General features: G+C 45.7%; 1 protein-coding gene across 2 annotated transcripts in view; it reads right to left on the minus strand.

The window, feature by feature from the left end:
• NDST1 (N-deacetylase and N-sulfotransferase 1) overlaps positions 1–12598 on the minus strand; it is a 201015-nt gene extending 188417 nt beyond the window's left edge. Inside the window, exons 1-2 of one of the 2 annotated variants that reach the window (XM_073621097.1) lie at positions 12445–12586; positions 11366–11468 (exon numbers count right to left, since the gene is read on the minus strand). The gene's annotated coding sequence lies outside the window, so the exon portion shown is untranslated. Of the gene's footprint in view, positions 1–11365; positions 11469–12444 lie in introns of both variants that reach the window. The other variant, XM_073621096.1, reaches the window with a different exon arrangement.
• Between the last annotated feature and the right edge of the window lie 13965 nt (positions 12599–26563).

Genomic DNA, 26563 nt, shown 5'->3' on the forward strand with positions numbered 1-26563 from the left:
TGATTCATGCCTATATCTACTTTCACTTCCTCCTTTAGCAGATGTGGCCACGGACGTCATTTCCGGTTTTCATTGGCTCCTTGTTGACCTTGGTCAGCTTGGCATGGCACTGCTCCCGTAACATTTAACATTGGAGTCTATGGAAAATCTTGGTCAGCCTCATGCTATGTAACCAAGCTCCATTTCATGCTGAATAAACAAAATTATTAATGAATGTTAAATAGAAAACTATCTTTAGATTTAGATTTTTACTCCAAAAGCATTTTATTAAAATAAATGTGATAAAAATAAAAAATAAATCAGATTTAAAATGGTTAATTTTTTTCCACCCCGATTGTCGCTGTTGCACAGGTGTGCACAATTTTAAAGCATGACATGTTTGGGATCAATTTACTCGGTGTAACATCTCATGTTTTACCAAAATATTGCATTAATGTATTGTGTTTTTTTGCATTTCCCCAAAAAATTTTTTGAAAAACCACCATTTTTATATTTATATATTTGGGGTTCTAAGAAATTTTCAAGCAAAAAATACTGATACGTGTAAACAAAAAGCACCAGAAAAGGCCTGGTCTTCAAGTGAGTAAGCAGAACAGTAGGGACATCTCCAAACGTTACTCTAGATATTCTGACACTAGCAGTAACAAGCATCAGTGCCTTAGATCTCACACTGCAGAAATACAGCTATGAGGCTGTAGGTAAAGGAATGCCTAGGCACCATCACATACCAGGAAGTGCAGTAACAGTAAGGTTATTGTAACATGTGTTATAGCAATGCCTGGTACACACAATAAGATCATCAGGACGAATGAACACCTGTTTTTTTTTTCTGCATGCTAGTCTCATATCAAAAACGAAGAGTTTACTAAAAGTTATGAAAATTTTCTTACAACAGAATAAAAATTCAGAAGTGATATCATGTGTTGTAGTGTATTTGTATTGTCTTTTTGAACGAGAATTGTACTGATTAAACTAAAATCGTACAATCTGGTATCGTACGAGAAACGTTTTCATGTTTGTCCCATCGGATAATTTAGCATGAACTGTCATGATCAGCGCTCGAAAAATGTGTAATAACGATCAGATTATCATACAATTGCTTTGAAAGCGGTATTTTTCCTACGATTTTCTGATTGTGTGTACAGGCCAAAACACCACATTCCATTGTGGTATGAATGGGCCATCAATGACTAGCTCAATCCTGCCAACTTCACTCAATAGGGCAAAAGACTGGGGTGTCTATGGGTATCCCCAGAGACTTTAGTAGGCACTGTGGCTGGTTTTGCGTCTGGATTATATTAACAATAAAACATTGGTAACCTATAATAGAGCAGATCAGGATGCATCACTGTTTTTTTTACTTGGTAATGAAGTCAGATCAGCAGTTTAAGATTATGGCTGCTTGCGGATTTTTTCTTATTGATCATGCTGGACAATCAATTTATGACATCGCTGTTTCCGCTGTTGCTTCAACCATCCCCAGCTCCAACGTTTTTCTCCCTCTAAGTGCATATGCCGTTTCCAGAGCAAGTGGTCATTATCCGGAGAGGATCGCGTAAATGCTATACTTCCCGGCGGACGGAAAAATACCACCACTGACTTATCTTTAGACAATGGCTGTTATGACTGATTGGAGGCCATAAACCTGCTGTATCTTCTAATGTTCTCCTAGTGTCTATGGACTCCAGGGAGAGCCGTTCTTCTTCATTATTATACAACTGGGATCAGCTTAAACCCTTTACCTGACTCGGCTGGATAACACATCTGGCAGATGTACAATAGACCTTATCCTTTAACAAAAATAAATAATTGGAGACCGAATGTGCAGAAATCTTCCAGTATGTTGGAAATGTTTTAACTGCACAGGACGCATTCTTGGATGTGCTTACTATCACTCGATTCCTAAAAGGTATCTGCCTTTTGCAAAAATTTTATAAACGCCCACATTGGTTAAATACAAAATATACATTTATAATATTTTTGCAGAGCATTGCAACAGTGATCAGTACATTTGTGGTGCAAAGATCAGTTCCCTGCATTGTTTACATCCCAGACCCAGGTCCAAATGGGGGTACAGACCCAGCAGGCTGGAGGAAGTATACCAACTACAAGTGCAGTGAATTCACCAGTACAGTCTAGGAGACCCTATGCCCCCCCCCCGTATTTCAAAATACAAAAACGTATTCTATAATCAGGGATCGCCACTTTTTTTTTTTTTTTATTAAAGTGTACTTTTAATTTAAAAAAATAGCATTTAAAAGACCGCTGCGTAAATACACTGTGACATAAAATATTGCAACAACCGCCAAAATTATATATATATATATATATATATATATATATATATATTCTAAGTAATTTTCAAGCAAAAAAGTACAGGATTTTTAGTGTCAGAAAAAGGTTTAGTCTTTAAACACTTATGGACACCGCCCGCCCATAGCTCTTTAAGAGACTTTTTTTTTTTTCCCTTCTTCAAATTACATTTTTTTTTTTTTTTTTTTAATAATTGCATTTTAGTGTAAATATGAGATCTGAGGTCTTTTTGACCCCAGATCTCATATTTAAGAGGTCCTGTTGTGCTTTTTTTTTTCTATTACAAGGAATGTTTACATTCCTTGTAATAGGAATAAAAGTGACATTTTTTATTTTTACACTGTTCTTTAAAAAAAAAAAAAAAAAAAAGGTAAAATAAATAAGAAAAAAAAAAATATATATATTTTTTTTAAACGTGCCCCGTCCCGACGAGCTAGCATGCAGAAGCATATGAAAAACGGTGTTCAAACCACACATGCGAGTTATCGCCACGATCGCTAGAGCGAGAGCAATCATTCTAGTCCTAGACCTCCTCTGTAACTCAAAACATGCAACCTATAGAATTTTTTTAAATCGCAGTCTCGCAATAAGTCGCTGATCGCCCCTATTACTAGTAGAAAAAAAAAAAAATTCCATAAATATATACCATAGTTTGTTTGGGTAAACCAATCAATACACGCTTGAGATTTTTTTTACCAAAAATACGTTCCAGAATACATATTGACATTGATATTAAGTTTATGAAGAAATTAATAGATATGTTTTATAGCAGAAAGTAAAAAATATATTCTTTTTTCAAAATTTGCAGTATTTTTAGTTTATAGCGCAAAAAAAAAAAAAAAAAAAAAAAATGCAGTGCTGATCAATAACCACCAAAACAATGCTCTATTTGTGGCATCATTTTATTTGGGTACAGCGTTGTATGTTCGCGCAATTATCAGTTAAAATAATGCAGTGCCGTAGTGCAAAAAATGTTTTCAAATAGAAGAAGTTTCTTGTTAGGATTTATATATATTTTAACTTCTCCCAGCAATCTTTGAATTCTACTTCCCAACAATGCTGGTCACATGGCCAAATGCCAGCATTTGATCACATGATCTCAGCAAAGTGGCTTAAAGGAATGTCATTCAGGCAGAACTTCCCAGTCAGACTCAGCCTGAAATGAGATCACCTCCTTCCAATGAGGTTACAAAACTACAAACTATTATTTGGTCACATGACCAGCACTTGGAAAAAGACAAATTCAACAATTCCAAATAAAAACCTTTTTTTCAGAGCCACCTGTATGTACCTTTTCGACTTTATTCCAAAAGTGGTTTTACTAACCATCTCTCTAATGTGCGCTGGTAGCTGCATCGCTAATTTGTCCTTGTCTCTCTCCCTACTCCTCCCTCCAGCAACTAGTGTGTTCATGCTGTGGATCCTCCAGCCGCTATATCACTAAAAAGTCCCTGCTGTGGCTCCCCCTAGCCCGACAAATCACCGGGGCTCCCCCTAGCCCTTCACATCACATCACCGGGGCTCCCCCTAGCCCTTCACATCACATCACCGGGGCTCCCCCTAGCCCTTCACATCACATCACCGGGGCTCCCCCTAGCCCTTCACATCACATCACCGGGGCTCCCCCTAGCCCTTCACATCACATCACCGGGGCTCCCCCTAGCCCTTCACATCACATCACCGGGGCTCCCCCTAGCCCTTCACATCACATCACCGGGGCTCCCCCTAGCCCTTCACATCACATCACCGGGGCTCCCCCTAGCCCTTCACATCACATCACCGGGGCTCCCCCTAGCCCTTCACATCACATCACCGGGGCTCCCCCTAGCCCTTCACATCACATCACCGGGGCTCCCCCTAGCCCTTCACATCACATCACCGGGGCTCCCCCTAGCCCTTCACATCACATCACCGGGGCTCCCCCTAGCCCTTCACATCACATAACCGGGGCTCCCCCTAGCCCTTCACATCACATAACCGGGGCTCCCCCTAGCCCTTCACATCACATCACCGGGGCTCCCCCTAGCCCGTCACATCACATCACATCACCGGGGCTCCCCCTAGCCCGTCACATCACATCACCGGGGCTCCCCCTAGCCCGTCACATCACATCACCGGGGCTCCCCCTAGCCCGTCACATCACCGGGGCTCCCCCTAGCCCGTCACATCACCGGGGCTCCCCCTAGCCCGTCACATCACCGGGGCTCCCCCTAGCCCGTCACATCACCGGGGCTCCCCCTAGCCCGTCACATCACCGGGGCTCCCCCTAGCCCGTCACATCACATCACATCACCGGGGCTCCCCCTAGCCCGTCACATCACATCACCGGGGCTCCCCCTAGCCCGTCACATCACATCACCGGGGCCCCCCCTAGCCCGTCACATCACCGGGGCCCCCCCTAGCCCGTCACATCACATCACCGAGGCTTCCCCTAGCCCGTCACATCACCAGGGCTCCCCCTAGCCCGTCACATCACATCACCAGGGCCCCCCCTAGCCCGTCACATCACCGGGGCTCCCCCTAGCCCGTCACATCACATCACCGAGGCTTCCCCTAGCCCGTCACATCACCAGGGCTCCCCCTAGCCCGTCACATCACATCACCGGGACTCTCCCTAGCCCGTCACATCACCGGGGCTCCCCCTAGCCCGTCACATCACCGGGGCTCCCCCTAGCCCGTCACATCACCGGGGCTCCCCCTAGCCCGTCACATCACCGGGGCTCCCCCTAGCCCGTCACATCACCGGGGCTCCCCCTAGCCCGTCACATCACATCACCGGGGCTTCCCCTAGCCCATCACATCACCGGGGCTTCCCCTAGCCCATCACATCACCGGGGCTCCCCCTAGCCCGTCACATCACATCACGGGGCTCCCCCTAGCCCGTCACATCACATCACCGGGGCTCCCCCTAGCCCGTCACATCACGGGGCTCCCCCTAGCCCGTCACATCACGGGGCTCCCCCTAGCCCGTCACATCACGGGGCTCCCCCTAGCCCGTCACATCACATCACCGGGGCTCCCCCTAGCCCGTCACATCACATCACCGGGGCTCCCCCTAGCCCGTCACATCACATCACCGGGGCTCCCCCTAGCCCGTCACATCACATCACCGGGGCTCCCCCTAGCCCGTCACATCACATCACCGGGGCTCCCCCTAGCCCGTCACATCACATCACCGGGGCTCCCCCTAGCTCGTCACATCACCAGGGCTCCCCCTAGCCCGTCACATCACTGAGGCTTCCCCTAGCCCGTCACATCACCGAGGCTCCCCCTAGCCCATCACATCACATGGACTCCCCCCTAGCCCGCCACATCACATCACCGGGGCTGCCCCTAGCCCGTCACATCACATCACCAGGGCTCCCCCTAGCCCGTCACATCACATCACGGGGCTCCCCCTAGCCCGTCACATCACATCACATCACGGGGCTCCCCCTAGCCCGTCACATCACGGGGCTCCCCCTAGCCCGTCACATCACGGGGCTCCCCCTAGCCCGTCACATCACGGGGCTCCCCCTAGCCCGTCACATCACGGGGCTCCCCCTAGCCCGTCACATCACGGGGCTCCCCCTAGCCCGTCACATCACGGGGCTCCCCCTAGCCCGTCACATCACATCACGGGGCTCCCCCTAGCCCGTCACATCACGGGGCTCCCCCTAGCCCGTCACATCACGGGGCTCCCCCTAGCCCGTCACATCACGGGGCTCCCCCTAGCCCGTCACATCACATCACGGGGCTCCCCCTAGCCCGTCACATCACATCACGGGGCTCCCCCTAGCCCGTCACATCACATCACGGGGCTCCCCCTAGCCCGTCACATCACATCACGGGGCTCCCCCTAGCCCGTCACATCACATCACGGGGCTCCCCCTAGCCCGTCACATCACATCACCGGGGCTTCCCCTAGCCCGTCACATCACATCACCGGGGCTTCCCCTAGCCCATCACATCACATCACCGGGGCTTCCCCTAGCCCATCACATCACATCACCGGGGCTTCCCTAGCCCATCACATCGCATCACCGGGGCTTCCCCTAGCCCATCACATCGCATCACCGGGGCTTCCCCTAGCCCATCACATCACCGGGGTTCCCCCTAGCCCGTCACATCACATCACCGGGGCTTCCCCTAGCCCGCCACATCACATCACCGGGGCTTCCCCTAGCCCGCCACATCACATCACCGGGGCTCCCCCTAGCCCGCCACATCACCGGGGCTCCCCCTAGCCCGTTACTTTAGAGCCCATTAACCTATAGATGAGAATGGGCCCTCATTAGAGCCCATTACCTAGAGATGAGAATGGGCCCTCATTAGAGCCCATTAACCTAGAGATGTGAATGGGCCCTCATTAGAGCCCATTAACCTAGAGATGTGAATGGGCCCTCATTAGAGCCCATTAACCTAGAGATGTGAATGGGGCCTCATTAGAGCCCATTACCTAGAGATGAGAATGGGCCCTCATTAGAGCCCATTAACCTAGAGATGTGAATGGGCCCTCATTAGAGCCCATTAACCTAGAGATGTGAATGGGGCCTCATTAGAGCTAATTCACCTATAGATAAGAATGGGCCCTCAGAGCTAATTCACCCATAGAAGTGAATGGGCCCTCATTAGAGCTAATTCACCCATAGAAGTGAATGGGCCCTCATTAGAGCTAATTCACCTATAGATGAGAATGGGCCCTCATTAGAGCCCATTAACCTAGAAATGAGAATGGGCCCTCATTAGAGCCCATTAAACTAGAGATGTGAATGGGCCCTCATTAGAGCTAATTCACCTATAGAAGTGAATTGGCCCTCATTAGAGCTAATTCACCTATAGAAGTGAAGGGGCCCTCATTAGAGCCCATTAACCTAGAAATGAGAATGGGCCCTCATTAGAGCCCATTAAACTAGAGATGTGAATGGGCCCTCATTAGAGCTAATTCACCTATAGAAGTGAAGGGGCCCTCATTAGAGCTAATTCACCTATAGAAGCGAAGGGGCCCTCAGAGCTAAATTCACCTATAGATGTGAATGGGCCTTCTTAGTCAATGTCAACACTAAGGGATGTTTTACCATCATCTAAAAACTCTGAATTCGGGCACAAGTACTACACAGACATAAGACGATTTCAATACAAGACAGGGCAACAACCAAATTCAAACAGCACACACAATTGGGATCGCTTATTTTAAAGAACCAAAGTCCATCCATGACATGCCCAGATCAGAGGCAATCGCTAAGCACATACACAAATAAATGTGTATATCTATATATATATATATATCTATATATATCTATATATATATATATATATATATATATATATATATATATATATATATATATATATATATATATATATATATATATACACACACACACACACACACATATACACTCGACAATGAGCAAACGTTAGTCAACAGCTGCCTGCGAACGTTATAAAATCTTCAGTCGGCTTTTGATTCCAGACCCACAGGCTGCTTACCATAGATAGAACATACAAAGCAGACACAAGCATTGATGATTTAACTGCCTTTTGTGTTGTGAAATAAACACAGAACTTCCCTCACATCATATTTGTTGAGCTGCAGGCTCAGCATAGTAGGGGCACCTAGTACACAAGTGTCTTCTATGTGCTCTTTTCATATTGGACAGGTGTGTTGAGGTGTGCTGCATAGCATTTTTACACAGTGCAAAGTTTAGCACCGCATATTGTCATTTTGCGACACTTCAATTAAGCAAAAAGGGAAGAGAAACAGGGAAACAACATAATGCATTGTACCAAAACAGTGCACTGCGCCTACACAACACACACACTCTTAAAAAAAGACCCCTTTGTCTTCTCTGTTAAAAACCCTTCTCCTTGCCTGTCAGTGTTCGTGTACATGGAGCCACGCATGCGCAGCTTAGCGTGCATTTACAGCATGGCCATTCCTGATGACTGGGAGAAGATGGAAGCTCCTTTAAAAGCAAGAGCACCAACATTGCAGCCTGGCAAGGTAGGTCTTCCATAATCTGCTAATATGTTGTGCATTCTAGTACATTATGGCATAATAGTCCTGGGGGGCTTGCTTTTAAACATTCGATTTTGGAACGAACGGACTTACACACACACACCTAGAAATTCTTTCATTCAAGGAAAAAAAATTAACAAAAAAACATAAAAAACCTTCCATCCTGTTACCAGAAATGTTCTTGTCACTGCGGTCAAAAACAACCAATTTAATTCACCCCACTAACATTTAGAAAATCAAATGAACGTTCCTGAAACAAATGTTTTCTAAGAAAATTCTTCTAGTGCCTGGTCAGCATTAGGTAAATCTTGGCAGGCCGAACCACCTACAACAGTGGTTGTCAACTTATAAAATGTGAAAGCCTAATACACATGGGTCGAATGTCGGGTGGCAAAGTGCAGTTTAATAGAAACCGTCTGACATTTAGCCTGTGTGTACTGCAGCTGGTCCAACAGAAGCGGGCCATTCGGCTTCTGTCGAAGGGGCTTGACCAAAAAAAGGTCTGCCGATTGGGTCCCAACCGGAGTGTTCTGGCGGGCTGGCTGGCGGGCTGGCGGGGGGGGGGGGGGGGGGGGGAAGAGAGAGAACATTGAATAGTTAGTACAGCGGCTCCTCCTGAGCCACAACAATTTTTTTGTTCAGCCCTGCTAGTAGTGTTCACCAGGCTTAAGGAGCCTCAAATGTGGCCCCTGAGGTCATCAAAGGGCGCCATATAGTACTTATTGTATGTAATGCTACAGAAGACTGCCATAGACTGAAGACCATAAGAAACGAAGGTTTATTATGGCCTCAGGGACTGAATGAGAGAAATCTATTGATTCCCCATCCACGCTGAAAACACCAAAGGGCTGCATGAGGCCCTCAGGCCACAGTTTGGGCACCAGAAACTGACAGTCTTCTCATATTTCCCAGGGACTGTAGTGGTGAGGTGTCAGCACCTGAGGTCTCAGGTCCTCCCACCTGCTAGGTCTTTTCTAAACATTAACCAAAGTACATAGAAAGTGATGGAAGGAGAAATGAGATGTTAGGGTCCTGTTTGGACAAGAGTCTCCAGCAGGCAAATGTTAGAGCTGCACTCCTTGAAAGATGACCAGACATTGTGTGATCCAGAACAGCAACATCCACCCACAACTGGTCATCAGAGCAGGCCAACTCAGCCCAACAGCATCTCCTCATAACCGAATATCGAGAAAGCAGACCCAGCCAACCTCAATACAATTCCATTGTGCCACACAGCAGAAGGACATTCTCGCTCTAACTTCACTGGTGTGAAGTGGACTGTGCTGAGCTATTTTACTCCCGATTCCCACCTTTCTGTACACGTTTTTATGAACGCTAGCAGCCTGTGTTTGTAAAAAACTGATGCAGAGCATTCCATTGAGACTAATAGGCCTTTTTGTGCTTTGAGGCATCAAAAAAAAAAAAAAACTAAAAATTTTCATCCAACACACAGATATGAACTAGCAGAATTTCAAAGCTGAAGTCTAGGGGTAGAGGAGTGCGCTGTATGGGCTTCTTCACACAGGTGGCAAAGGCAGGCTTTTGAGCCATGGGATTTGGCTGCCCAGCTCCCCCTCCCTCCCCCCGAGCACCCACCTAAACAGAGAAATGCAGCAGCTGTACACATACCGTGACACCTTGCTATTATGTGGCATTTTGGATGTCAAAAGACGAGGCTGTGCCACTCCTGCCCTGCAACTGCATGCAATGCACATGGTTGCGGCACAACGGGTCATTTTGAGGAGTAAACATCTTGCCTCCTCTACGCCTGTCAAACTCCCGCTGAAAAGCATTCCACCGCAGATTGCTTTTCAGCGGGGGGCACCAATAATAGCCACAATTGTAAACAAACCCTAATACTTACCTTATTCCTCACTCCAGCATGCTCCTGCCAAACCGTGTGAGCGATTCCCTGACGCTTCGCAGACATCAAGTACAATGCAGGGCCACCTGCTGCCTACCGACCTGCACCCCAAACCAAGAACGGTCAGCTTGGTCTTTGTGCTGACAGCACAAAAACCATCAGCTGTCCAGTGACGCATATGTGTGGCATGTGGGCATTAAAGTCCACTCTTTTCCCACCGCACATATGTGTTGGGCAGTTGTAAAGGGGTTGAACACTCTGTACATGCATTAAAGGATAAGCTCACCTTTTCTAAAATAAATAAATCTTTTTGTAGGTCAAAAAAATGGCCATTTTTAAAAATTTTTTTTTTTTTTTACACAGGAGCCTGCAAACAGCAGATCACGGGTGCAATGCCAGTACGCTGCAGACTCAGTACAGTCTGCCCTTACCTCAGACACTGGCAGGCAGTTCCTAAAAGGCCAGAAGCCACTGGCATGATCCAGCTCACTGGTGCCCTTGCAGTTCATTGAGAGCTACAAGGCGCCCACTGTGGTGGCTGGCAGTATTTGTAGCTCATTCACAAAACTCTGTGAATGAATGGCGTGGCTCTGTGGGTGGAGAAGCGCATGGCTAGGCTGTTTTTAAATTGCGACAGCGAGTGCGGGGATAAGATCCCCCACCCGCTGTCACAGGGAGTGGGGGTTCTGGAGGAAAGGAGGCAGGAGCTGGAACATGTTACATGTTCCACCCTTAATATAGGTGGAACATGTAAGATGTTCCTAAAGGTGAACTTAGCCTTTAAGCTTGAGTTCACACTTCTGCAAACACAGACATTGCATGCGATTCGCACCGCATTGCTGTGCAGATCACATACGTTGTCTGTGCGATGCAGATTCAGCCACACAATTTATATGGCTGAACTCGCATTGCATTTGCACAAAAATGCTACAGGAACCTTTTTTTCCCACGCTGGAATCGGATCGCATGGGTGTAAACAATTGTGATCCAATTCCTGTCCGAATTCACAGTTTGCACTGCGATCCGATCTGGGGGTGTAATTAACATTGTATTGACACCTGCAACGCTTCGCAGAAAGCAGTGTGAACTGCCTGCGAGGGAGATGCGATGCGGGATCTGGCACTGGAATCGCACTGGTTCCCACATCGCAATAGCGTGAACCCAGACTAAAGCAGAACTATATTCACCTTCAGTCCAGCTATGCGGCATCCTGGAGCTCCCCGCCAGCCGCTGACATCTTTGGGCGCCCAGCTTCCGGGTATCGATCGCTGGCTGCTTTCATTGGTGGGGCTGAAATGACATGACACGCATGTGCAGGCGTTCAGTCAGCTCGGCAATGCCGAATTTGAACAATGAGGTGCGAGCGCACTCACGCAAGCTCACTGTACATGGGCGGGCAGGCAAAGAACTTTAAATGCAGAAAGAACATAGCATGTCTCTTCTGCATTAAAAATCCTGCCTGTTCACCCATTTTTAATTTATGCCATAAAGTTCCACTATAAATTTGTTGGCATGATGTGGTGCCCCCAACGCCCTGCAGTGTTCAGTACACCACAACGTATGGCAGACCACTACTGTACATTGCAGTGCGTCACTTTACCAAACAAAATAGCGCATGTACTTTCGTGTGTTAGGCATCCCATTTAAAGGAGTGGTTGTCCTGATGCAACAAAAGTAATGCGGCCCTTAAAGCGGGGGCTGAAACCTGAGAGCTGCCATTGTTGGTTCAGTGTGCGGCTCCTGTTACTAACCTGAGTTCAGACTTCACTGGTTGCATGCTTGTTCCAAATCTAGGTAGAAGATCACGGCTCAGCGTGGCAGATCCTGCACCTTTAAATCCAAGTCAGCAATGGCAGCTCCCATGTTTCTCCCCTGGCAGGATCACTTTAAGTGCCCCATACATGATCCTTCTACCTCCAGGCCTGCTGCCCTGTCTGCTCCAGTCTAAGCAATGCCCCCCCCCCCCCATCCATCCATCCATCCCGGATCATCAGACATAACTTTATACCCCAATGGCCCAGGGCCCCCCCTGACACCTCCCTAGGGGTGCTGACACACGTGGACCCCCTGACATTGCTATGTAGACACACATAATTACAGAGTCACAACACTGCATGCATGACACCGATCTGCTCCATGCCATGTCTGTGATGTGCACACCATGATGTCTATGTGTGATCCCAGCACTGGACAATCCGGGGTGTACAGGCGATCACACACACACCCCCAGATCTGCTCTGATCGCCGATCCCCCCCCTTCTCTTACCTGTATCAGTCATGGTCCTCGGGGTGTGGGCCCCCGATCCCCGGCCTGTCTGTGCTCCCTCTGCCTCCCCAGCCCGGTCCCTATGCAGGGAGAGAGCTGTTCTCAGGCTGGGAAGGGGGGGGAGGGAGGGAGGGAGAGAGGGGGAGGAGGAGGAGGAGAGAGAAGAGGAGGAGGAGTGAGGGGGGAGGTTAGCAAACCCTTCACAAAGGCTGATTCACATTAACTCGTGCTCTGCCAAAGGCCTGCTGCTGCCCCCCCCCCCCGCAGCCTGGTACTGAACGGGTTAATGCGAGGCCTAGTGGGGTGACCTCCCAGCTGTCACTCTACCTGTCACCTACAGCCTGCCTATTTATAGCCAGGGAGGATATGGTTACCTGTCCCCCTGTGTGGCCATGTCACCGGCTTGACCTTATTTTTGTGCCCGTCTGTGACTTCCCCCGCCAAGTTTAAAAAAAAAGAAATCATTTGCAGGGCCTGTTTGTTGCTATTCAGGGTGTTCGGCGATGGGAGGTCGGAATACGTATTCAGCGGCTGCGCCTTGGCTTATGGCGCGTTTGCCACTTTTATTCTTGTGGGTTACTTTAGAATTCCAGGGGGGGATTTTGAGGCTGGGGGTGCCCGGGGCTCATTCAGAAGAACTCCGCATCAGGGTGCGGCAGCACCCGCTGTCCCTGGGTTCAAACTGTCTGCATTCAGAGTGTATAATGCCCTGGTGCCCAACCTGTGGCTTTTTGGTGTTTGAGGTGCGGCCCTTGGGACCCTGCAGTCAGTAGAAGGAGCACTGATTTCTAAAGGGTCCCATACTACTTACCTACTGGGCACTTTAACACCCTTCCCGCCCAGGCCAATTTTTAGCTTTCAGCGCTGTCGCACTTTGAATGACAATTGCACGGACATGCAGCACTCTACCCACACAAATAGAGCTTTTATTTTGGTTGTATTTAATCAGCACTGAGTTTTTTCATTTTTTGCTAAATAAACAAATAAAACCGAAAATTTTGAAAAAAAATAACTTTTTCATAGTTTGTTATAAAATTTTGCAAACAGGTAATTTTTCTCCTTCACTGATGGGCACTGATGAGGCGGTACTGATGAGCATTAACGGACACTGATAGTCTGCACTGATGAGGCGGCACTGGTGGGCACTGATAAGGATGAAGGCATTGATGAGGCTACACTGATAGGTGGCACTGATGGGCACTGGTAGGTGGCACCGATAGGCAGCACTGATGGACATTGATAGGTGGCACAGATTGGCAGCACTGATGGGCACTGATAGGTGGTGCTGATGGGCGGCACAGGTAGGCGACACTGATAGGTGACACTGATGAGGAGCCACTCATGGGCACTGATTGGCAGCACTGGTGGGTACTGTTGGGACTGCACTGATAATCATATTATTAGTGTACATGTCCCTTTTTGACCTCTTTCACACTAAGGCAGTTTAGCAATAGAAATAGTACCTGTAAAGCACCTGAAAACTGCCTCCCATTCTCTGCAATGAGTGCTTTCACACGCGGGCGTAGTGCTTGCGGGACGTTGGAAAAAGTCCTGCAAGCAGCATCTTTGGGGCGGTTTGGGGGTGCTGTATACATCGCTCCCAAAACACCCCTGCCCATTGCAATGAATAGGCAGCGCTTTCGAAGCGCCTGAAAAGCCTTCTTTGCGGTTAAAAGTGCCCCCCCCTAGCGATCGAAAAGCAGCACTTTACTGCTAAAGGCCAGCGCTTTCAGTGTGAAAGCAAGCTGGGTTAACACTATTGCGAATTGGATGTGGGTTCTCAGCATCCAATTCGCAATAGCAGGAGATTTTGACCGGCTCTCTATGGAGCCGGTTCACATATCTCTGCTGCGGCTCCGGTGCAAATTTGCACCGGAGCCCTGTGTGCCTTTTGGTCCGTTTCAAGTCCGAATTCAGCCAAAAATTCAGGCTGAAATCAGACCTGAAACGGTGAACCAGGATGCACCGGAACCCTGCTGAGAGCCGCATGCGGTGATGGTGTGAACCCAGCCTTAGAGAAGCCGGTTATCGGCTCTCTTCTCCTCTCCTCATGCTGTCAGCGTGAGGAATGGAGTACTGATAACCAACTTCTGTTTACATTCATGATCGACTGTGATTGGACACAGCTGATCACGTGGTAAAGAGCCGCTGATTGGCTCTTTACCTCAATCTGTGATCAGCACTGTCCTCCGGACACTACGATCACAGAACGCACCGCCCGCAGCGTTTTCACAGGAAGCCATCATATGAAGGCATCCCAGAACAAGCCAGCCGTGCTGTAGCCATCATTCGGCTATAACTTGGTCAGCAAGTGGTTAAATTATAACTAAAGGCAAAACTTTTTTTTTTCGTTTTGGATAGAGTGGAGAGGGATTAGAACACATGTCAGTTTTTATTGCTGTCTGTGCCCCCATTAGGGAGATTCCCCCTCTCTATTTGTGCTGTTTACCATTATCATTGAAATGTCATCAATCTGTGAGAATTTTCCGTAGAATTATAAGTAATCAATTTTTATATGCTGCCCTTTGGAGACATTAGGGGCCACATTTGAGGGCCTCTTTCCCTTACAAGTTGACAACCACCAGTCTAATGAAATGCAGCCACTCAGATGAACAGTCACATGTGAACAGCGGCAGCCATTGATTTGTATAGGGCACCGATCTTGCGGCACTGCTGCTTGCCAGCTTTTGGCACACAGAGTGGGCAGTTCTCACTGGTAGCCACCCTTGTAGCCATAAAATCACGGTGGCTGGGGATAATTTTAATAGACCCTTCAGATCTAGTATGAATTTTAAGAGGGACCCATTCAAAAAAATAGTATGGGGTCACCCCAAGCTCTGTAAAAGGCCATTAGAGTCCAGTATGAGGTTTAAAGGGGAACCCAACATAGAAATCAAGGGTCCCGCCCCCAAAATCTAAACCAGATCCCTACCTGAGCTAAGCATACAGCTTGGGAGGCCAGGAAAGGAAGGGAGCAAACTTGACCCCCCCTCCCCTTTCCCTGAACCATACCAGACCATGCCCTCAACATGGGGGGTGCCTATGTTGATAGGGACAAGGGTCTCCTCCTCATAACCCTAACCCAGTGGTTGCGGGGGTCTGCTGGCAGGGGGCTTATTGGAATCTGGAAGCCACCTTTAACAATATGGGGGCACCCACCTAATGTAATTGAATAAGTGAAAGGTATACATAAAAACACACCATTTTTGACAAGTGCATTTTTCTTCTTTATAAATGTCACTGTTGTTGCAGTAGGTTGTATACCATCATACAAGTACTTCACTTCACAGGCAGGTTTGGGGAATCCCCCAGGCAAGTTATTTACTGTAAATTAAGTTTGCATTTTTTTATGTTTCTCTTTAAGCATTAATAAAATGACTTGTCCCTGCCAAATGGATTTTTTTTTCGGTTTACTACATGTTCCCCTACGGCAGTGCCCAGCCCCCCATGCCATTTGTTTGACAATCCCTAGCATATTAGCTAAGAAAATGGCCATTACTATTATTTTTGCCCCTTTCTCCATGAACTAACCTACTACCCCTACAAATGCATGCTTATGGACTCTTTATACCCTGACTTCTATGAGGCTATCTCCTACCATCTCCCTTCCTCTCTGGCCCTGAGACATATGCAGGTGCAGCCAGGACAGTAAGGCCTTGATCACATGGGCGCTGAGGCCCCTAAAACGTGAATTAAACATTTTTTTAGAGCCCATTAGGGTGCAGCAGCTGCACAGATACACCACTCACCCTAATGTGATAGGCATGCGGTGAGCGGCCCCAAACGCAGACGGTGTATATGAGGCCCATGTGATTGAGGCCAGAGACTTGTGGAAGTGGATTTAATGGCCATTTCATGGCCATCAGATCCAGGTAAGTATGCATCTGTGAAGGGAGAGGGTATAGTAGTTTAGGTTAGGAAAGTAATCGGGCAGGGGTTGTGGGGTGGTAGTCACATCACAAGTCACTCTATGCCTTGTTGTGCGCCAAGCAAGGGTCACATGAGAGGCCATCCCCAGGGTGGGTTCTTCTGGGCTACGTTAGGCTCTTTGGTTAGGGTCACTGCTATACACATGGGGTACATTTACTCTAGTGAACTCTCTCAATGTAATTATAAATCAACATGGTCACTGATGCATTTAGGAGGGACACACAGAGCCCTTATCCTCTCCGCCTGTCCAGCATATCTCTGCTACCTCACTCTCAGTAACAGGGAGTTTCTTAGCACTTCACTTAACTCTTCCTCTTCTGTACCTGTGCTCAGGCTGAGGACCTCTGCAGTGCTGGTCTGCTCCCATTGCTATGGGAGACGCACCTGCTCACGGAGAGAGTATATGTATGTAAATCAAACCACCCGCGCCAAAGAACCAATTAAACCATACAAATATTATAATAGCAGCTGCCGTTCAAATTTTTTGAAGACGTGCACAAACCTATTGTGCAAACAGTGCTTGCCAATCCCCCAAAATATTTTATTATTAATAGATGTAAATAATGTGTATTAAAATTGATGATGATCATAAATATAAATATAAACCATGTGACCAAGAAAAATTAATACTGTGGATGGTAACTCCAAAAAAAAAACTATAAACCGTGACAAACATATAATTGTGAAAGGTCCAAATATAAAAAATAATGACGCCACGTTAGATGACAAAATGCGTAGGACTGGAACGGAGGTTGTGTTACTTCACGTCCTAGTGGAAAGCACGCTGACTCTGCTATGGGTTTTGCGGCTTCCATCGCCTCCGTCTGTCTATTGAGGTGGTTCACAAAGGAGAATACATTGTTTTATTGTTTTACTTGCAATTTGTAGCCATTGAGGCTTTTAATAAAAGACCTTACGGTATCACACTACGAGGTGGCCATCCTCTCTTATTTCTCTCCTGCACCGCTGGTGATATCCCGTTTAAAGCCACGTCCTACCCTGAGGAGGAGGACATTGGAGGATTCATTTAAAGATCCTTGGAGGTCGGGGAGACCCCACAAGCACTTATGATACTTTCTGTCATATGGTAGTAGAATCTACAACATCTGGTGAGTGGATATCTACAGATTACTTGGTTGCACAATCCATCTAGGAAGATTTTTCTTATGGATCATCCAGGACCTTGATTGGAACTGCTAAAGAAACCTTTGTTACCCTTGTTAACCACCTGTGTCTTCACACTGTATTAACTCTTACACTGATGTCTTCATACCCCAATGTGCTTAGTTGACCCGGACTGTAGATTATATATGCCGGTTACTTGCATTACACCCCTTGAGTAACTTCAGACCAGGCAAAAGAAAAGTTTCAAAAGCTTTACTTGAATAACTTGGTATGACAGTCTTTCCCCTAAATTTCAATCCTAACCTAACTCAGGCTTGTGGCTGCCCCAGCATACTGTACCTGCACAAGAAAGAATCCATAACAGTCCATGATGGTAGTATCCAGAGTTGGCATTTTCAGTGCGGACTGCATGTCCAAGCAATCCTCCTAAGCTGTAGAAGGATCCTAAGGCTGGATTCACACCTTTTGCATTTTGCACTAAAGTCCATTTAATAAGATTTCCGATGGAACACATTCTGTAGTGCAAATCAGCAAAATGTAAAAAGCACTAAAAATGCATAGGTGTGAATCAGGCCTAAGGCCAGATGTTCCTTAGTTGGCTCTCTCTGGTCTCGGCATATCAACAGGCTAGCAGGTCAGACTCTGGCAACGGTGACAGCAGCAACCACATACTTTCAGTAACCTCTTTGCGTGCTTGAGTCCGCACCCCTGTCCCTTTAATAATACACAGAACCAGTGGGTTGGACCCAACAAAGCCCACAAAAAAAAAGTGGTAGCCATACACGCTTCGATTTTATTATCAATGTGCGTTTCGATCGAAACTATCAACTCAGCAAACAATCAAATAGATATAACTTTCTTTCTGATCAGTTTGGACTTGGTTTAGATCAGATCAAACCGTTTTGCATTAATTAAAGGCATCAATCGAAATACACTTCCCTGTGTGTGGCATATTAATTGACTATAGAATGGGATCATTCCTATCGGGTGAGATAATTCAGAAAATAAATTGAACATATATCAGAATGTGTATGGCCACCATATGGGCCATGCCAGACTTAATCACTGCTACAAATTGCTAATGCCAGAGATTAACAGTGATTTGAAGCTACCAACATAGCTGGCGATTTGTTGCTAACATGTGATTTATCACAACTACAGGTGCTACATCATTATGTTAGCGCTCAGTGCTAATGCTGTCCTTCAGCTATTTGTAGCCAAGCCATGAAAAGTAAATGCAGAACAATTGTTGCTGACATGGAACACAGCACAAACTTAATTGTTGAGAGCTTGAGATACAAATCACGGCAAAATTACTGTTAGCGATTCTATAGAAAATCATTTTCTTGGTGAGAAATTGCTTGTAAAAAACAAAAAAGAGGATCACTGTGAAAAAACAGCCACTGTGACATGGCCATAACAATCCCTGATCACAGGGATATCTATACCATATCACAGCATCAGAACCCACCGTTCTGCATCCAGTGGGGACACCCAACTGTAAAAGCAGGCTGGTGCATTTAGGAAATTAGGCCTAATTTTTCAATGTGCATGCTGGCCAGAAACGTGAGCAATTTTATTGCCATTTTAACCACATTTGAGTCCTGCAAATTGTCAAAGCAAACTACTATTAACAGTGGTACTGAAACCGTAAACCAGTCAAAATTGTTAAAGTGTAACTAAAGGCTAAACTTTATTTTTTTATTGTGGATAGAGTAAGGGAGGGTTATAACCCCTTTCAGTTTTTTTTTTTTTTGCCAACTGTGTCCCATAGCCAAGACAGAAAGTGAGAGAAAATCCCTCCAAAGTGAGGGAATCCCAGGGTGTCACCAGGGTCATCAGAACTAGTGTCCCCATTGAAGATTTCCCCTCTATTACTGTTCAGGTGTCAACCCAAAATTTGGGATTTTCTTTTACTTTAACCACTTCAGCCCCGGAAGGATTTATCCTCTTAATGACCAGGCCATTTAATGCGATACGGCACTGCATCGCTTTAACTGACTATTACGCAGTCGTGCAATGCTGTACCCAAACAAAATTGATGTCCTAAAATTCCCAGAAATAGAGCTTTCTTTTGGTGGCATTTGATCACCTTTGAGATTTTTATTTTTTGCGCTATAAACAAAAAAAAGACTGACAATTTTGAAAAAATAATATTTTTTACTTTCTGCTATAATGCATATCCAAAAAAAATATATATAAAAAATGAATTTATTAATCAGTTTAGGCCAATATGTATTCTTCTACATATTTTTGATAAAAAAAAAAAAAAATCACGTAATAAGCGTATATTGCTTGGTTTGCGCAAAAGTTATCGCTTCTACAAAAAAGGGGAAAGATTTAGGGACTTTTTATTGTTTTTACTAGAATTGGCAGCGATTTTTAGAAGTACTGCGACATTGCGGCGGACAAATCTGACCCTAAGTGACACTTTTTGGTGACCAGTGACACCAATACAGTGATCAATGCTATAAAAATACGCTGATCAATGTATAAATAGCACTGGCAGTGAAGAGGTTAACACTAGGGGGCGATCAAGGGGTTAAGTGTTCCCTAAGGAGGTGTTTCTAAAGCCCCGTACACACGATCAGAAAATCATACGAAAAATACAGATTTCGTACGATTTTCGTTTAATCAGTAGAGTTGTCATTCGAAAATGCAATACACTACAACACATTACACCACTTCCAAATTTTTAGTCTGTCGTACAAGAATTTTCATGACTATAGTAAACTCTTCAGGTTCGATCTGAGATTAGCATGCAAAGAAATAAAATGGACGATCATTCGTCCGATAATCTCATCGTGTGTACAAGGCATAACTGTCAGGGGGACGGACTGATTGGGAGTAGAGAGAGATCCCTGTTCCTGATCACTAGGAACAGCTGATCTCTCTCGCCTCCCCTGTCAGAATGGGGTATCCATCTTGTTTACATAGACAGATCCCCGTTCTGCCTCTCTTCACCGCGATCCCGGGTGGTGGGCAGACATCAAGTCCTCCGGACCCGCGGGCTCCCGCAGTACCACATTGACAGGCCGACATACAGGTACTTCGGTTTGCGCAGCCGAGCCGCTTTGCCACAGTATATATGCGGAAGGTGGTTGGCAAGTGGTTAAAGGCTAAGTTCACTTTTTCTCTTTTCTAAATTCCAGCTCCCCTATGCACCATTATACCATTAATGTACCTCTGTTGCAGAAAAATAAAAGCTTTCTTTGATTTTTAGAGCAAGGCCCTACCTTAGCTCCTAGTGTGTTTCATAGAAAACGTAATTACTTCTGAATATGTAAATTTGGGATGTGAAAACCAGTAAGACACAGGAAGAAGTTTACAAGCGGACCTCATTAGCACATACACCCTGCACCCTTCAACTATGTTTGCACGGCATCCCCAGGTTCCCTCCAAGCGTGCATTTGCCTGGCCTGTCAATGTAGGCTGCCACAGCTGCTATGTTTGCACGGCATCCCCAGCGTCTCTACAGATGGGCCTAGGCCACATGCTAAACTTTCTGGGGACGCATGTGGAAATTGTACAAAGATTTTACAATCACACTTTATAGTGTATAGCCACCTTTATACACCTAAAATGAACTAGTAGTGCTTTCAGTGCCATTAATTGTTAATGATGGCACCCCAAACACGGAGGCAAACACACATTTTTGCCGTGTGAAAAACGAGTGTCAAACACAGCAAAACGTACAGTAAAAAATGTGCAAACTGCAACCCGCCAAAATGTCCCATGCGCTACTTTTCTGGATGTAGGGCAGCCTATTGAAATCAATGGGCTGCGCTATGCATGTCGCAGGAAAAATTATCCAAAAAACATACAGTTCCACTATGTTAGGTGTGATTGGGGCCTGAAAGGGAAATTGCTGTGTTTACACAAGTACAATGAGATTCCATTCACATCTGCACATTTCTGGACAAAAAAATATGCACTTTGCCATGCGTTTTGTAAATGCACTGCAAATGCACATGGGGCCATAGACAACACTAAAAACCCAACAGGTGTTCTAATCTCTCGCCACTCTATCCAAAACTATCCTGAAAAATAAATGACAGAGAAAATTGAGTACTGTCCGTGATACTTTTTTTATTTGCACTAACATACAATTTTTCAGGACAAGCTTTCGGGGTATGTCCCCTTCTTCAAGGTCCAAGCAGTACTGATTCACAAATTTTTTAAAATTTTAAAAATGTTAAAAAATTTGTGAATCAGTACTGCTTGGACCTTGAAGAAGGGGACATACCCCGAAAGCTTGTCCTGAAAAATTGTATGTTAGTGCAAATAAAAAAAGTATCACGGACAGTACTCAATTTTCTCTGTCACAATTGCACTAATACGGCTACAATTACATCAACTAAAAATAAATAAAAGTTTTGCCTTTAGTTAAACTTTAAGCTTTTCTTGTTTAAAGCAGAACTTCAATCATTTTTTTCAACTTTCTATCTATTAAATCTTCTGCCCTTGTTGTTTTAACTTTGGATAGTAAAATCTTTTTTTTCTGCAAGGTAATACCTTATACAGCCCACTTCCTGTTTTTTGTCTGGTCATTAGCCTGGCTTATGAGCTTATGACATCATGCACAGCTCTCTCCTTCACTCTGGTGAGATTTTGCCAGGAAGGGGGGGGGGGGGGGGGGGGTGAGTCATAAGAGGGCCAATGAGAGCTGCAAAGCTGGAGGTGTGCCTCTGTGTGTCCGTGTAAATCCAGGAAGTGAACAGGCAGCAGCTTCAGCTGCCCACATTTAAAATGGTTGCAGCCAGACTCAGTGGAGGGAGATTTCTGCAGCATATTTGGCAAGTACAGAATCACAGTATATATAAAATAATATGCAAAGTGGTTGGAGGGAAGCTTCAGAATGGCAAAATATATTTTTATTACAAATTATGTGAGCAGACTGCAGTTCCTCTTTAAGGGCCCATTCACACTAATATAACCCATTGAGGTGCATTCATGTACAGGAATTAACAAGTGTTAATGTGCGTGCGTTAAGACAGCTCACTCATTATAACACACAACTACGGATTAAAAAGTGTGAAAAACTCAGTGCACCACAACACACACTAAGGCTGCTTTCACACTGGGGTGGTAGGGGGCGTCGGCGGTAAAACGGCGCTATTTTTAGCGCTGTTTTACCGCGGTATTCGGCCGCTAGCGGTGCGGTTTTAACCCCCCGCTGGCGGCCGAAAAAGGGTTAAAACCACTCGTATAGCGCGGCTATAGCCACGGTATTGTCGCGGTATAGCTGCGCTGTCCCATTGATTTCAATGGGCAGGAGCGGTTTAGGAGCGGTGAATACACTGCTCCTTCACCGCTCCAAAGATGCGGCTTGCAGGAGATTTTTTCTTCTCCTGCCAGCGCACCGCTTCAGTGTGAAAGCCCTCGGGCTTTCACACTGAACAAACAGCGGAGGCTGTTTTGGGGCGGTTTGCAGGCGGTATTTTTAGCGCAATAACGCCTGCAAACCGCCCCAGTGTGAAAGGGGTCTAAGTGTGTGCCTTGTGCATTGCACTCTGCTGTACAGTGCATTGGAGAGCCATGATTAAGCACCAGTGAGGGTGTGAAACGCGTTAGCAAAAGCTGTTGCTTGTGTTTCCTATGCTGTATGGACTGTCTTTTATACCAATAAAGGTGATTGTATTAAATCCCTTTCACACTGGGGCAGTTTTCAGGTGCTTTAGTGCTGGAAATAGCCCCTGCTAAGCTCCTGAAAACTGCCTCCCATTCATTCAAGTGTGACTTTTTACACCCGGGCGGTGCACTTGCGGAACGTTCCGAAAAGTCCTGCAAGCAGCATCTTTGGGGTAGGTTGGGAGCACTGTATTTAACACTCCCAAAACGCCCTGCCCATTGGAATGAATGGGCAGCGCTTTCAAAGACTCTGAAAAGCGATTCAGAAGCGCCAAAACATGGGAGTTTTTAACCTCTTCTTTGGGGTTAAAAGAACCCCGCTAGCGGCCGAAAAAGCGCAGTTTAAACAGCGGTAAATCTCCGCTAAAACGAGTGGAGCTTTACCGTGAATGCGGCCATGGCCCCAGTGTGAAAGGGGTTTTAGAGTGCGGCTATCTGGAATTTCTTTACTACATGATCATTGCATGCGGAGACAGCACCCTTTCCACGCCCGGGGGGGTCAGTAATGGGATTGCCATCTGGAGCAGTATATTATATCTGTGCATTGGGGTGCTGTTTACAATAATTAGTACTGCAATGCACCATACAAAGAGCAAGTGTGTTGCCCATACCCCCCAACATTTTGAGATGGGAATGAGGGACACCGATCAGCAAACATATGTAGGCATAGGACACGCCCCCTGCCACACCCCCTTAAAGGAGAATTAATCCAAGAAAAAGGTTAATTAAATCCACAAGGGCTTTTTTTACCACTACTATTCCTTTATATTGGCTTTTAAAATGTACAAATGCAGCAATTTTAGAATTTGGATGAAAGGTTTAGCACTGGGAAACACTTTTTGAAAGATAAAACGTGCATTTTATATACAAATATATGGATCAGAAAAAAATGAGGGAGAAATGAGGAGGAAAGAGGGACGGAGGGACATTGCTTCAAATCAGGCACAGTCCCTCGAAATCAGGGACAATTGGGAGCTATGGTGTTGCCAAGTGCTGCAACGTGCATTTTAGAGTACATTGGTACAACCCACAAGTGTGAATGGATTCTCAATGGCAAAGCAATAAAAGAAAAAAATGTCGTTTTGACTGATCACAAGTGAACAGAATAAAAATGACCCGTTCGAATCTGGTGGAAAAATCTGATCGCTTTGAAAGATACTCCCATAATTGTGATATTTTAATTAACTGTTTTGAAGCTGTCAATTTATTGCCCAGTTTGGTTTTCTCTAATGACCGTGTTCTGGTGGTCAGTGTGTGTGGTAAATTGTTTCGTTGACTGAATTGTTAGATGTATGGCCAGCTTTAGGAGTCTTGATCTAGTCAATGATCAGTGTGCTAGCATACATTCTGTAAACTTTCCATCAGCTTTCATTCAAAATAAAGAACTATCCGCGTATTTTTAATTATTTACTAGTTATAAGTGACCGTACAATTGCCAAGGAAATCAATTGTAAATGCCTTTTAACTGGGTTCAATCAATTTCCACTTCTACTTCCACTCTGAGGCCTTGTTTACACATTGTGTTTGAAGAGAGCGTAAAAACATGTGGTTGAGGCACATTTCTTCCTCCCCAACTGAAGCTGCAAAGGCAGCAGGTAAAAATTATACCACCCGCTGGACAAGACCCATTCAACTGAATGCAGGTTGTGGTGTTGTACAGTAATGCGGGCATTTAAGGGTTAAAACAAGGGGTAACAAGGCCACATAATGCCTTTTCATACCTGTCAAACAGCGATTCACCACAGATCACCCTTCAGAGGGCTAACACACATGTACAGTAAATGAGAACATATTTACACCTGTGGGTGGCAGGCTACTTTGGATTGTTCAGTTCCATACAAACTTTATTTTTATCTGAAATGTTTCCAGAAAAGTCACACAATAGCCGTGTAATACTGGTTTTCTACAGGACAATATTTTAGTTATTTAAACCAGTTTTCGAAGGTCAAAAACATTTGATTGGATCAAAGTAACAAACCAGCAGACCTGCCATACATATAAATATATAAAGTGTTCCTGCCTTGCTCCATTTTTTTCTGTGCTCAGAATCTGATTGAAAGCACTTCCCTGAAAATCACCATGAGCATGGCTGGTATACCTGTAAGGGCTCATATATTAGCATGTCAATTTACTAAGCTCTTAAAAAAAGGTCCCTAGAAAAGCACACGTAGAGCAAGCTGAATGCTAGGCAGATGTAAAAGACAAAAATAAATTCAGCTCTGCATTCTTTAAAGAGAAGTGTTGCCAAAGCTTTCCTGCCCATACTTCTCTTCTCTGTAAGCTTATAGCAGGCTAAAGCCCGCTGTCAGCTGATGTCACAGAGCCGCTTCAGGCTCTGGAAGGATCCCGACCATATTGTCGGGATCCACCCAGCTGCCAACTTGACAGCTGGCCCTGACTCTCAGCATGTGACTGAGACCCGAAACCAGCTGCGCCAACCCCCTCAGCAGCCCAGTGAGCACTAGAGGGGCAGAACACAGTCCCTGCTCTCCGCTTTGAGGAGACTGAGTGCTGAGTGCTTAGCGGTCCTGTGATCGCTCAGTTCTCAAGCTATAAGCCAGTGGGGGATAGCGGCAACATCAGACCAATGCTGCAGCATAAAGGTGAGTATGGATCTTGTTTTTTATTAACCCCATATATCTCCTTTAATACATCATCAAATATATACATTTTTTTTAATGCAAGCTTTGTAAGGCTGGGGTTTGTCAATGAGAGCCTAAACTCAGAAGAAGTGGATTGTATGATGCTGAGGGGTTGATTTACTAAAGGCAAAAAGACTGTGCACTTTGGAAAGTGCAGTTGCACACGGCAAGAGCAGTTGCTCCAGAATTTAGTAAATGAGCAGAAGCTCTGCTGACTTTCATCAACCAATCATGTGCAAGCAAAAATGCTGTTTTTTTAATTTTCCTTGCATGTGATTGGGTATTCATTGCAAATTGTAGCTTTACCTCATTTACTAAGCTCTGGAGCAACTGCACTAGCAGAGTGCAATTGCACTTTCCAAGGTGCACAGTCTATTGGCCTTCAACCCCTGACTGTCATTCAACCCAAAAGACTGGGGCAGTGGCAGTTCGTCCATAGAAGGAGCATGGGTGCCACCTCCCCTATCCATGCGTCCGACCCCCTGATCTACATATCAATGGCGCCGGATCATAGATTCCAATGCAGGGTGGGTGTTTTTTTGATAAAAGAAGGCTTCCAGAGTCTGCTTCACTCTCAAGGGAGCTGCCATCAGTGCCATTGAAAAGTGGGCTCAGCTAAGGAGCCCACAACATGGGATTGTTCCCACCACGTTTGTTTACAAAGTTTTAAAATTTAAAAAGAAAAAAAAAAAGAGCGGGCTTGTCACGAGGCAGCTAGGCGGGAAACACATTTTTTCCACAGGTTGGGGGTCTATATAAACCCCTGTGCTGACAGACCCGCTCACAGTTGT

The sequence above is a fragment of the Aquarana catesbeiana genome, linkage group LG03 (genome assembly GCF_042186555.1).
Source record: "Aquarana catesbeiana isolate 2022-GZ linkage group LG03, ASM4218655v1, whole genome shotgun sequence".
NCBI lineage: Eukaryota > Metazoa > Chordata > Amphibia > Anura > Ranidae > Aquarana > Aquarana catesbeiana.